We start from the raw sequence: 12,579 nt of genomic DNA, 5'->3' as shown, positions 1-12,579 counted from the left end.
AAAATGATTCTACTGGAATGGAACCATGCTTGCAAATATTTACTTACCCATAAAAAAGAGAGCTTCTGGTCTCAGAAATAAATCTGTTTACAGTATATATGGAATTATACCAATATTTTTTGTGAGGTTCTTAAAATTATACTTAAAAATATGACACAATAGTGAAAAAAGTAGAACCAAATAACATACTTGATTTCAAAGCAATAATTAAATATTTTTAATCATTCCCAGCTAAGATGATTTGATTTCAGGGTAAGAAGGAAAGTCATTATTTTGAGACCACATGGGTCTACTGATACCCTCTCACGCATAACTAATCCTTGTCACATCACTCCAACTAGTTAAGCAGAAGTGGCAGTTTCTATATTCCACTTGCAGAGGTGTTGACTGCTGATATTGTATATTGTGTGCAGAAAGTATCACTGGATAAGAGCAGGTAGGAAATTGTTCTAGCTAAGAGAAGGTTTGCATGTCAGTTACCCTTCCTTTTATTTCTCTTTAATATTTAGACAAGGTGATTAAACTAAAATTTAAAGTTTCTCAATGTCTTTCCATGTATCCTAAATAGGATGGTAATTCTGCAATATGAAACAGGGCCAATTAATCACCTTTTGAACTGATTCATGGAGCTAATTGAATGAAACTGGCTGGGGATACACACAAAATAATTAGTTTGTGCCTCTCAGATTGTCAGTATTGGGGCATTGTAATGTATCATTTTACCACATAGAAGAACACTAACGCAGAATAATAATTTCAGTCTTTTGAGGTTTTTTTTCTTTTACTATCAAATAAGCCTTTTCAGGTATAAATAAAGTTTAACATGTAAAAATAATACGGAAATTTTATGGTAGATGAAATAATTTTAATGTTTATAATCAGAAAAGCATGTCAATAATGAGATTAGTATATGGCCCAGTGAGATAGAGATATAGAGATGATAGATAGATATATCTTAATCTAAAGCATATATACATATATGTGTTTTTAATTATTATTTTTAATTGACACAAATGTTCATATTCTGGAGTACATTGTGCTATTTTACATTTACACAATCTGTAGTGATCAAACCAGGATAATTAGCATATTCATCACCTCAAACATTTACCATTTCTTTGTGTTGGGAAAATTCAAAATCCTCTCATCTAGCTCTTTGAAAATATATAATTGTCGTTAACTATAGTCACCCTACAGTGCTGTATAACACTAGAACTTATGTTTCCTATTTAGCTGTGATTTTGCATCCCTTAACCAACCTCTACCCATACCTCCTTCCACGATCCTCTCCAGCCTTTCAAACCACTGTTCTACTCTATACTTAACATAAGATCAACTTTTTCAATTTCGACATGAATGAGAACATGCAGTATTTATTTTGTGTGTGTGCCTAGCTTATTTAATTTAACATAATTTCTTCCTGGCTCATCCATGTTGCCATAAATGACAGATTTCATTCTTTTTTATGGCTGAAGAGTATTCTATAGTGTATAAGTACCATATTCCCTTTATTTATTTATCTGTTAATAGATACTTAGTTTGATTCCACATCTTGGCAATTGTGAATAGTGCTGCAATAAACATGGCAGTGCACATATGTTTTTGGCTTACTGATTTCCTTTCCTTTAGATATATACCCAGTAGTGTAATTGCTGAATCATATGGTAGTTATATCTTTACTTTTTTGAGGAGCATCCATACTGTTTTCAATAATGCCTGTACTAATTTATATTTCCACTCACACTGTATAAGAATTCTCCTTTTTTGGCATCCCTGTCATTATTTCTTATTTTTTATCTTTTTGAGAATACCCATTCTAACTGGGGTGTGATGATATCTCATTGGGGTTTTGATTTCCATTTATCTAATAAGTAGTGATATTGAACATATTTATATGCTTGTTTGCCATTTGTATGTCATCTCTTGAGAAATATCTGTTCAGATACTTTACCCATCTTGAAATTGGATTATGTATTTTTTTGCTGTTGAGTTGTTTGAGCTCATTGTATATTCTGCATATTAGTCCCTGACAGATGAATAGTTTGCAAATATTCTCTCCCGTTCTGCCAGTTGTCTCTTCAATTTGTTGTTTCTTTTACTATGCAGAAACTTTTTAGTTCGATATAGTTTCATTTGTCTGTTTTTGCTTTTGTTGCCTGTGCTTTAAGAGCTTAACTATAAAATCTTTGCCCAGACCAATGTCTTGAAGTGTTGTTTCTCCAACGTTTTCTTCTAATAGTGTCATTGTTTTGGGTCTTACATTTAAGTCTTTATTCCAGATAAAGTTGGTTTTTGTATATGGTAGATGTATTAGTCCATTTTCACACTGCTGATAAAGACATACTTGACACCGGGCAATTTGAAAAAGAAAGAAGTTTAATTGCACTTACAGTTCCACGTGGCTAGGGAAGCCTCACAATCATGGCAGAAAGCAAGGAAGAGCAAGTCAAGTCTTACATGGATGGCAGCAGGCAAAGAGAGAGAGCTTGTGCACAGGAACTACTCTTTTTAAAACCATCAGATCTCATGAGACTTATTCACGATCATGAGAACAACATGGGGAAGACTTGCCCCCATGACTGAGTTATCTCCCACCAGGTCCCTCCCACAACATGTGGGAATTCAAGATGAGATTTGGGTGGGGACACAGAGCCAAACCATATCGTTCTGCCCCTGACCCCTCCCCAATCTCACATCCTCACATTTTGGAACCAATTATGCCTCCCCAACAGTCCCCCAAAGTCTTAACTCATTTCAGCATTAACTCAGAGTCCACAGTCCAATGTCTCATCTGAGACAAGGCAAGTCCCTTCCACCTATGAGCATGTGAAACCAAAAGCAGGTTAGCTTACTTCCTAAATAGAGTGGGGGTACAAACATTGGGTATATACAGTCATTCCAAATGGAGAAATTGGCCAAAACAAAGGGGCTACAGGTCCCATGCATGTCTGAAATCCAGTGGGGCAGACAAATCTTAAAGCTCCAAAATGATCTTTTATGACCCCTTCTCTTACATCCAAGTCACGCTGGGATGCAAGAGGTGGGTTCCCATGGTCTTGGGCAGCTCTGTCCATGTGGCTTTTCAGGGTACAGCCTCCCTCCTGGCTGCTTTCACAGGCTGGCTTTGAGTGTCTGCTGCTTTTCCAGGCACATGGTGCAAGCCGTCACTGGGTCTACCATTCTAAGGTCTGGTGGATGGTGGCCCTCTTCTCACAGCTCCACTAGGTGGTGCCCCAGTAGGGACTCTGTGGGGGTAGGGTTCCCACCCCACATTTCTCTTCCATACTGCCCTAGCAGATGGTGTCTATGAGAGCCCTTCCCTTGCAGCAAACTTCTACCTCAACATCCAGGAGTTTCCATACATCTTCTGAAATGTAGCAGCTTTCAGCCATGATTGTAGCAGCTGGAATGCATGGCACCAACTCCCTAGGCTGCAAACAGCATGGGGACCCTGGTTCCTGCCCAAGAAACCACTTTTTCCTCTTAGGCCTCTGGGCCTGTGATAGCAGGGGCTGCCATGAAGACCTCTGACATTCCCTGGAGACATTTTCCTCATTGTCTTGGTGATTAACATTCGACTCCTCATTACTTATGGAAATTTCTGCAGCCAGCTGGAATTTCTCCTCAGAAATTGGGACTTTCTTTTCTATTGCATTGTCCAGTTGGAAATTTTCTGAAATTTTATGCTCTTCTCTATTTACAAAACTGAATGCTTTAACAGCATCTAAGTCACTTCTTGAGTGCTTTGCTGCTTAGAAATGTCTTCCACCAGATACCCTAAATCATCTCTCTCAAGTTCAAAGTTTCACAAATCTCTAGGGCAGGGGCAAAATGATGCCAGCCTCTTTGCTAAAATATAACAAGAGTCACCTTGGCTCCAGTCCCCAAGAAGTTCCTCATCTCCATCTGAGACCACCTCAGCCTGGACCTTATTATTCGTATCACTATCAGCATTTTTGTCAAAGCCATTCAACAAGTCTCTACGAAGTTCCAAACTTTCCCACATTTTTCCTGTCAGCCCTCCAAACTGTTCCAACCTCTGCCTGTAACTCAGTTCCAAATTGGCTTCCACATTTTGGGGTATCTTTTCAGCAATGCCCCACTCTACTGGCACCAATTTGCTGTATTCATCCATTTTCATGCTGCTAATAAAGACATACCTGACACTGGGCAATTTACAAAAGAAAGAGGTTTAATTGGACTTACAGTTCCACATGCTGAGGGAGCCTCACAATCATGGTGGAAGGCAAGGAAGAGCAAGTCATGTCTTATGTGGATGGCAGCAGGCAAGGAGAGAGAGCTTGTGCAGGGGAATTACTCTTTTTAAAACCATCAGATCTTGTGAGAATTATTCAGTATCAGAACAGCATGAGAAAGACTTGCCCTCATGATTCAATTACCTCCCGTCAGGTTCCTCCCACAACACATGTGAATTCAAGATGAGATTTGGGTGGGGACACAGCCAAATCATATCAGTAGGGGTCTAGTTTTATTATTTTCCATGTGGGTATCCAGTTTTTCCAGCAAAATTTTTGAAAAGATTGTCCTTTCTCGCATGCATGTTCTGGTGCCTTTGTTGAACATTAGTAGGCTGTAAATATATGGATTTATTTCTGTGTTCTCTATTCTGTTGTATTGGGTTACGTGTCTGTTTTTATGCCATTTCCATGCTATGTTGGATACTGCAGCTTTGTATGAAATTGAAGTAAGGTAGTATAATGCTTCCAGCACTGTTCTTTTTTTGGTCAAGATAGCTTTGGCTATTTGAGGTCTTTTGTGGTTCCATTCAAAATTTTTTAGAAACTTTTGTGAAGAATGTCATTGGTATTTTGAGAGAGAGTGTATTGAACATGTAGACTGCTTTTGGTAGTATGGTCATTTTCACAGAATTATTACTTCCAATTCATGAATATGGTATGTCTTTTCATTATTTTTGTCCTCTTCAATTTTTTTCATCAGTGCTTTATAGTTTTAGAGATCTTTCACCTTCTTGTTTAAATTTATTCCTTTTAATATTTTATTTGTATTTTACATTAGTGTGGCTAGTGTAAATTATGTGTAGTTTTGATTACCAAAGGTTGTCATCCTGACTTTCCTTAATAAATTGACAGTTGTGTATGGGGAAATAATTAACTTGATGAGATTATGGGAATATTCTGTGCACATTTAATACTATAAAATAAAAAAAAACAACTCAAAGAGTACAAACTAATTATGTCCTCATATATGAAGGTTAAAGTTTTCTTATATATAAAACCCAAAAGCCTTCAGATATATGGCCTCAGAAATCACCCTGTACAAATTTACTTGTCAAACATTTGATTATACTTAAATCCCTTTTCTATTTTGGTTATCCAAAGGAGCTAATTAGCGAATGAAAATATGGAGCTTTTAATAAATGTCTAATGGTAAGAATGAATGTAACTCATTCATTCATTCTCAGCTATTTAAATGCCTATAATATGCCTGTGCTACACAATGGGTCCAAACATGAACAAGATATGTTCTTCTCCTTAGGACACTCCTGAAATTATTCTCTTCTTTTCCCACCCAAATATATCTATAAAGTTTATTAATTTTTGTTTCTAAACATTTTCCTCATCTGTTCACCTCCTTCTCTCCTTCTTAACTTCTACTGCCTTATTTGTTGCCCACAGTAGTTTCTATCTGGAACCCTTATAATCCATTGTCTCCAAATCAGTCCCTCCAGCATCTCCCCATTAAATCTGTCTTACACTGTGCTTGAATGACTTTTTTTTCAGTAGAGACCTGATTGTGTGACTCTTGTACCTAAAACTTTCACTGCCCAGAGAATCAAGTCCAAATTTCTAGGCACAACCTACAGGTCTTTCACAGCCTCTTGGTATTCTGCCTTTCAAGACTCATCTTCCTCTCTCTACATGCCTGATTCATTCGTTATTGCAAAATTGGGTTTCTCAGTTTTCTTTAACAAATGATACACTTTCTCATGCATGCACCTTTCTCTACTTGAATGCCGTAATCCACCTTTCCTCACCATATGTCCCTTACAGATTTCTATATATCTTTCAGAGCCTAACTAAAAAGAGAATTCTTACCATTTTTTTTCCCTGATTCCCTACCCCCTAAAAAAAATGGAATTGTCCCCTTGGCTGCCTTTGCATGGTCCTTTCAAAAGATATTACAGTTTTTTGTTGTAATCATTCTCTCCTGCTCCACTCATTTGCTTTCCAATGTTTCTGCTTTGTTTTTACATGCTCAGCAAATGGCAAAGTATATGACACATAGTAGGTATCTAATAATATTTGTTGACATGAATTATTTTAAAAAACAGTAGGGAATCAAGGCAGGCAGAACACTAGCTGATTATTTCCTATTAAATTAGAACATACGATAGAAGAACATTATTTTGTGAATACTTTGTATATCATAAATAATGTTAAATCTGAATAATAAAAAATAATAAATATTTACCTTAGCAAAGAAAAATCCTTGTAAATATTACTAGGGTGCCTACAGATATTGCCAGTATCCTATTTTTAACAATGATCTTTAAGATCAAGACTTTACTCTGATTCCAGGATGTTAGTGCAAATTAAAAAGAATATTGTGTTTGGATTTCACATATAGGCCTAATTCTAGTCAATACTCTTTACCAGGAAGTTATCTCAATCATCCTTTCAAATGGTTCTAGCCAAAGAGAAAGGAATTCATGGAGAAATTTGTCTGAGTTGCTTAAACAATGTTGAATAAATTTTAATGTATTAAAGATAACAGATGTAGAAGTAATTAAGCCAAATTATGCCAATAGAGTGATAGGTAGTGATTTAATGGTATTAATTCTAGAGATATCACAGGACAATCAGCAAGAAAGCAATTAACATGGAATGAAGCTTATTATCACCTTCGTAGAAAGCTTGGGGGTTATCCATTTCTGAGAGGATACTCTGTGTGATAACAGTGCAAGTAATATATAACAAAATTTGGAACAGTCTGTAAAGAAGGGGTTGGAAATATCTGAAAGATAGTGTAGATGGTTGGATAAAGAAAATTAAACCAGCAAACATTCATGTAGGAAGGAAGAGAACAGAAATGTGCTATGATTAGGAATCCCAAAAATCCTAAAATATTTTGTTTATATTATTTCTGGCTTTGGGCTTAAAAATATATATATTTAGAGCAAAAACATATATACAACACCTGTCTCTATTAGCCTGAAATGGTTCATAGGTGTAGGAATGATTTATACAAACATTTAAAAATATTTATTTTGTGATGTATCATTAAATATTACTAGGATATCTTTTAGGTACCCCTGCCATTTTACCATTTCAAGTTGGCATAATGAAAGTTATTACACATTTCTGTGAAAAAAAATCCTTTGGGGCACCTGTAGAGTAAATACTGTGGTAGATGAGCTGTGCAGACTTTGGGGCAAAGTTATAAAGAAAACCTTAAGTATAATAGAACATGTAAAATGTGGAATATTTAGGGGAGAAAAACGGCCATTATAATCAATTTTGTCTGTCTACTTAATGAGAAAATTACAGTTTACAATTATTATTTGATAACATATTGTTGAACACACCACCAATAATTATTTTTTAATTTTCTGAATGGATATATGTTGTTTTTATATATTTTTATATAATTTGATAAAAAACATTTCTTGCTCTTAAAAGCTCTGCCAAAATTGTATCCCTTAAATATAAATGACACTATACTTTTTCTGTTATTTTAATCATGAGTTAGTTCTACATTTAAAAACTCTTAGAAAAATATTTGTTTCCTAACCTTCACGATTAATCAACCTCATATTCTATTTTTTTTTAAGAGAGGAAGATAACTAATGAAGGAAGCATTGTGGTATTTATAAACAGCAGACTCAGTCTTTTTATACTTAAGAACAATCAGCTGAGAATATAATTCTGTAATAATTAATCATCTCTTACAGATTTCTATTTCTTCTACTTGTCACTTAATCTTGTACTCTATTTATCCCATCAGATTTGAGCTCCAAAAATATTTTACACTTATTTAGGGTAGGCAATATTTTCTGATGACTGAAATACAGTTTTGTTGTAGTGATTTTGATAAAAGTGAAATACATCAATTCAGATTTTTCTTAATCTACATATTGTCATTCTTTATACCAGTTTTATTTTATGTTAGGGAGTTAGAAGAATTATTTTGAAGCTGTTTTTGAAATTACATTTTCTTCATTGCAAAATGTTGCTATAAAAATCAGATTTAATTTTAAAAATGCTCTAGAGGAAGTGTGTACTACAGTTTACTTGATAAACCATTATTTCCTTAAGATAAAAATATTTATGCTTTTTTTTTCTTAATTTTGTTTTCAATTCTCCTTCAAGGGTGAAATAAACCTGAAATTTTAAACCATTAAAGAAAGACAGCTGGGGAAAGAAGCCATTATGTTAAAGGTGTTGAGGTCAGGAATGATCATTTATTTTTCTGCAGGATGCCCAGCACCTAGCATGGTCCCTTGAACATAATAAGTGCTCAATAAATATTTTTTAAACAAATAAATGAATAAATGTTATACTTTTAACAATAAATTTTTTCATACTTATTTTATTCTTACAGGATAAAATGGAAATGTATTACCTATTGCTTTGTAACTAAGATTTTAAAAAGTAACACTTTAAAAACTCACTTTTCTATCCAATAAAGTAAAAAAATAGAGTTTGCATCTGAGGTTTAGAATTTTCTTTCTTTACTTTAGTAAGAGTAAGTTTTATTCAAAATCTCTCTCTCTTCCATCTTTGGTGATGGAAAGCAGCAGGAGCTGAGTACACAGCAAAACTTTTTTTTTTAAGGTGAAGGAATTTAGAGTGTCAAAATAAAATATTCAGTTTCTCATTCAGTTTTTTACTTGCCACATTTTGCATGCTCAACAGCCATGTGGCTAGTGGCTACCATATTGGACAATGCAGAGAGAATATTTTCATCATTGCAGAAAGTTCTACTGGCTAACTCAGGGCTAGAGGCTGCTACTGACACTGAGAAAACGATAAGATTAGGAGGGTGATGCATATTCATACATGAGATCACCTAATGAGAGAATGGAAAGAAGCATAATAGGTGATTGAATGATTGAAGCCTTACATCCTGGGAGGCACCTAGGTGTTAAAAATAACCCCTTGAAGGTGATCAGGATGTTGGAAACGTGGGAGAAAAATGAGAAAATAGTATCATGTAAACAAAAGTCTCTACTGTTTCTTGAATGGAAAAAGGTAATGAAGTCCTCAATTCAAATACAGCAGCAAGGTCCATTAAGTTATGACTTAGCCCCCAAAGGTGGGAAGATGGAGAATTTCTCATGACCTATTTGATTTGGATCAAATTCGTCATGCTAAATGAATATTACATCTTAATATCATAATAATATTGACATTTTGCATTCTGTTTTATAATGTATGTCACACATTGTTTTCCCTAAAATGAAGTGAGGGTGGCGGTCATTTCTCCTGAGTTTTATTAAAATAAGAAAAAAAAAAAAAAACAAAAACCTAAAGGAACTGTAGAATCAAGCTGGTTGTCACAAAAATTGAGTCCAACTGCTTCACTTTGTTGATGTGGAAACAGACCTAGAGTGAAAGTGATTTAACTACCTATACAGTTGATGTGCTCTCCACAATACTTGATTACATCGGTCCTATTTGCTGCTCTTACTCCTAGCACTGGAGGAAATATAAATTTAATAGATTGTGATTATGTCTACTAGAAGTGAAAATTTTGATTAATGAAGAGTTCTCATAATAGACTTATGGGAATCATTAAGCTATTTTAGAACAGATAAAATATTATTTATTGCAGAAATAATTTTCATTTTTCCACAGGAGCTCACAAATCAAAAGTTTTCATATTATTATAGAGATTCTAACAAAGTCTGTGGTTTATGCATAAATACTCTCCTCTGAAATATATCAAGTGCAGAGGTGGGAAAACCCACAGATAATAGCTAGCTTTTAAAATTGGCATTTTCATGCTAAGCATTCATTGAGTCTTTCAATATGACAGCATGTTTTGGGTTGTGTGAAAGAGAAATTGTCTTAAATTAGTCTGTCTTCTCAGTGGAAAAGAAGACAAATTGCCAGCTTCCTAGTGCGTCACCACAGTAAGTTATAGAAGTTAAGGAATATAGCCAGGCATGGTGGCTCATGCCTGTAATTCCAACACTTTGGGAGGCCGAGGTGGGTAGACCATGAGGTCAGGAGTTTGAGACCAGCCTGGCCAACATAGTGAAACCCCATCTCTACTAAAAATACAAAAATTAGCTGGGCATGGTGGTGCATGCCTGTAGTCCCAGCTACTAGGGAGGCTGAGGCAGGAGAATCGCTTGAACCTGGGAGGTGAAGGTTGCAGTGAGCTGAGATCGCACCACTGCATTCCAGCTTGGGCAATAGAGTAAGACTTTGTCTAAAAAAAAAAAAAAAAAAAATGTTAAGGAATATAGTATTGTTTCTGTTGATATATAGAAGATTTGCAATTCATGCACCCAGTGATTCTGGAAAGAAGAGAGAAAATACTTTTTCTAGTACTCTTTGTCAAAGATGTCTGACAGGTTGATAAAACTACATTTAAATGTGTTAAACATGATTAAAATCTGTAGTCCTACATTCTCATTTCATGATTTCCTTTAGCAATGTGTAAATAACATTTCTATGGTAACTAGGTAAAATTATTTTAAAATTTTAAAATAACAACAATAACAAAAGACCCTGGTGTAATAATCATATGGAAACATTAAAAAAGCATACCTCGTTTGCTATACAAAGAGGTGACAAGTTGCTTAACACAAATCTCACAAAAACAAAAGAAATTAAGCTAATATCAAATTTTGGTAGATATCAATGCAATATATTTAAATAAGAACCCTATTTAAACAAAAAACAAAACACTGAACCTAACAAGTGCAATGTTGATCATGTGTTATTTGCTTTTGGAAATTCTCTTGCTTGTTCTATCAATGAGTACAATTGCTAGATATAGCTTGGGTGCATTCTTGAATGTCTCCATTTTTGAAGGCAGAAGGAGTTTGTATCACTTCAGTCTGCCTTTGAGCATCTCTTTTTGTCCCATGGACCTTAAATGGGAAATCAATATAGGTCTTTCTTTACAAAGTAGACTTGCAAGGGTTAGAGTCTATATGCGGAGGGGGTAAGGGGAAGATATAAGAAGCAACACCTATAGAGTTATATGCTTGATACTTGATTATCATCATATAACATTTTTATAGTCAGAAAATCCTCATAACAATCCTGTGGGTATGTAGATATAATCCCTGTTTTCTAGTTGGAAACAAGTATTTGACTAGTTGAGTGATTTGCCCCAAATTATACAACTTTAAAATGTCAGAGCAAGAGTTTGAACATGTTTTATCTCATGGTAGGGTCTATTTGTTCCAGTAAGATAAATTAACAAATGTTAACAGAGAACTACATTTTTCTATTAGAAATTATACAGTTTTGAGAACTATGTTAGTAATGCTACCTTTTACATTTCCTTGAATGGAAATAATTGTAGTATGTCTTAAAATATTTATGTTTTAAAAACAAATTTTAACTTTTTATCTCTTATTTTAATATTTCTAGTATGTAGATAAGCACTGTGGAGAGGAATTAATTGGTCAAATGAATTTTAAACTTAGAGTCAGTTTTTTCTATTATACAGAGTAAGCAAATTGTAAGATGCAGTTTTAAATGCTGATTCTAAGCTCTGTTTTTATACATATTCTTTGTGTATATATGTTAAAATTATTTTTAAATATGTAGGTCTGAGTGCATTAAAATGATAACAGATTCTATTCTCTCCAATTAAATACTAATTTTCCTACTCATATCATCCCACGCATTCCTATAAAGATGTCCTGAGCTACCATTAAATTTCACTGACTTATATATTGGCCAGGAAAGCTAAATTTGTTTTTGGTTTCTAGGTCATATTCCCTTGCACATTTGGGTGTGTGTAGTAGTTTAAAACATTTGTAATTTGTAAACTGACCAAAATTGTAGACACAAATGTTTTCATATGCAAAGGTGTCAAAAAACTGTTAAATGTTATTTTTACTTATTTTAAAATGTTAAGTTTAAAAGAATTATAGTTTAATCTTTTCAGAAGACTGACATTGTCACAAGGCTTTAAGTTTCTCTGGGGGTTGGAAAGTGTATGTGTTAATAAAATATGCAAGGTCATTAAGCTGGCATGATTTAAAGAACCTTGGTAAGATATTCCCTCCCTTCATCCTCCCCCTTCATTCCACACATAACTTTCTGCTCTACTCATGACATTTTTCCCACCCATCCATTTATTTTCTACAACAAAAAGAATGATAGTAACTGCCTCTGATAAATATCTGGAAAAAAAAAAAAAACCTGCACACTCACAAGCCATGCAATGTAGGAAAGAGGTGCCTGAGACAATCCTTCTGTTGTTCTATTGTGCTACATGCTTTCTCTGGTGATGCAACCTTCATTTCAACCCAGTTGCCCCTCACATGTAAATCTAACTGGCTTTGTAGATATGAATAGCTGTGCCCTGTAGCAACTAGACAGAAATGAAAGGAATGTATGCTTAAGT

General features: G+C 34.5%; 1 protein-coding gene across 6 annotated transcripts in view; it reads left to right on the top strand.

Moving 5' to 3' along the window:
- Nucleotides 1–12,579, top strand: part of ERBB4 (erb-b2 receptor tyrosine kinase 4) — a 1,163,457-nt gene that overhangs the window by 75,092 nt on the left and 1,075,786 nt on the right. The window lies entirely within an intron of this gene.

Source organism: Pan troglodytes, chromosome 13, assembly GCF_028858775.2.
Source record: "Pan troglodytes isolate AG18354 chromosome 13, NHGRI_mPanTro3-v2.0_pri, whole genome shotgun sequence".
Lineage (NCBI taxonomy): Eukaryota > Metazoa > Chordata > Mammalia > Primates > Hominidae > Pan > Pan troglodytes.
Note: the sequence above shows the minus strand (reverse complement) of the source record. Positions and strands in the feature narration are given on the sequence as shown.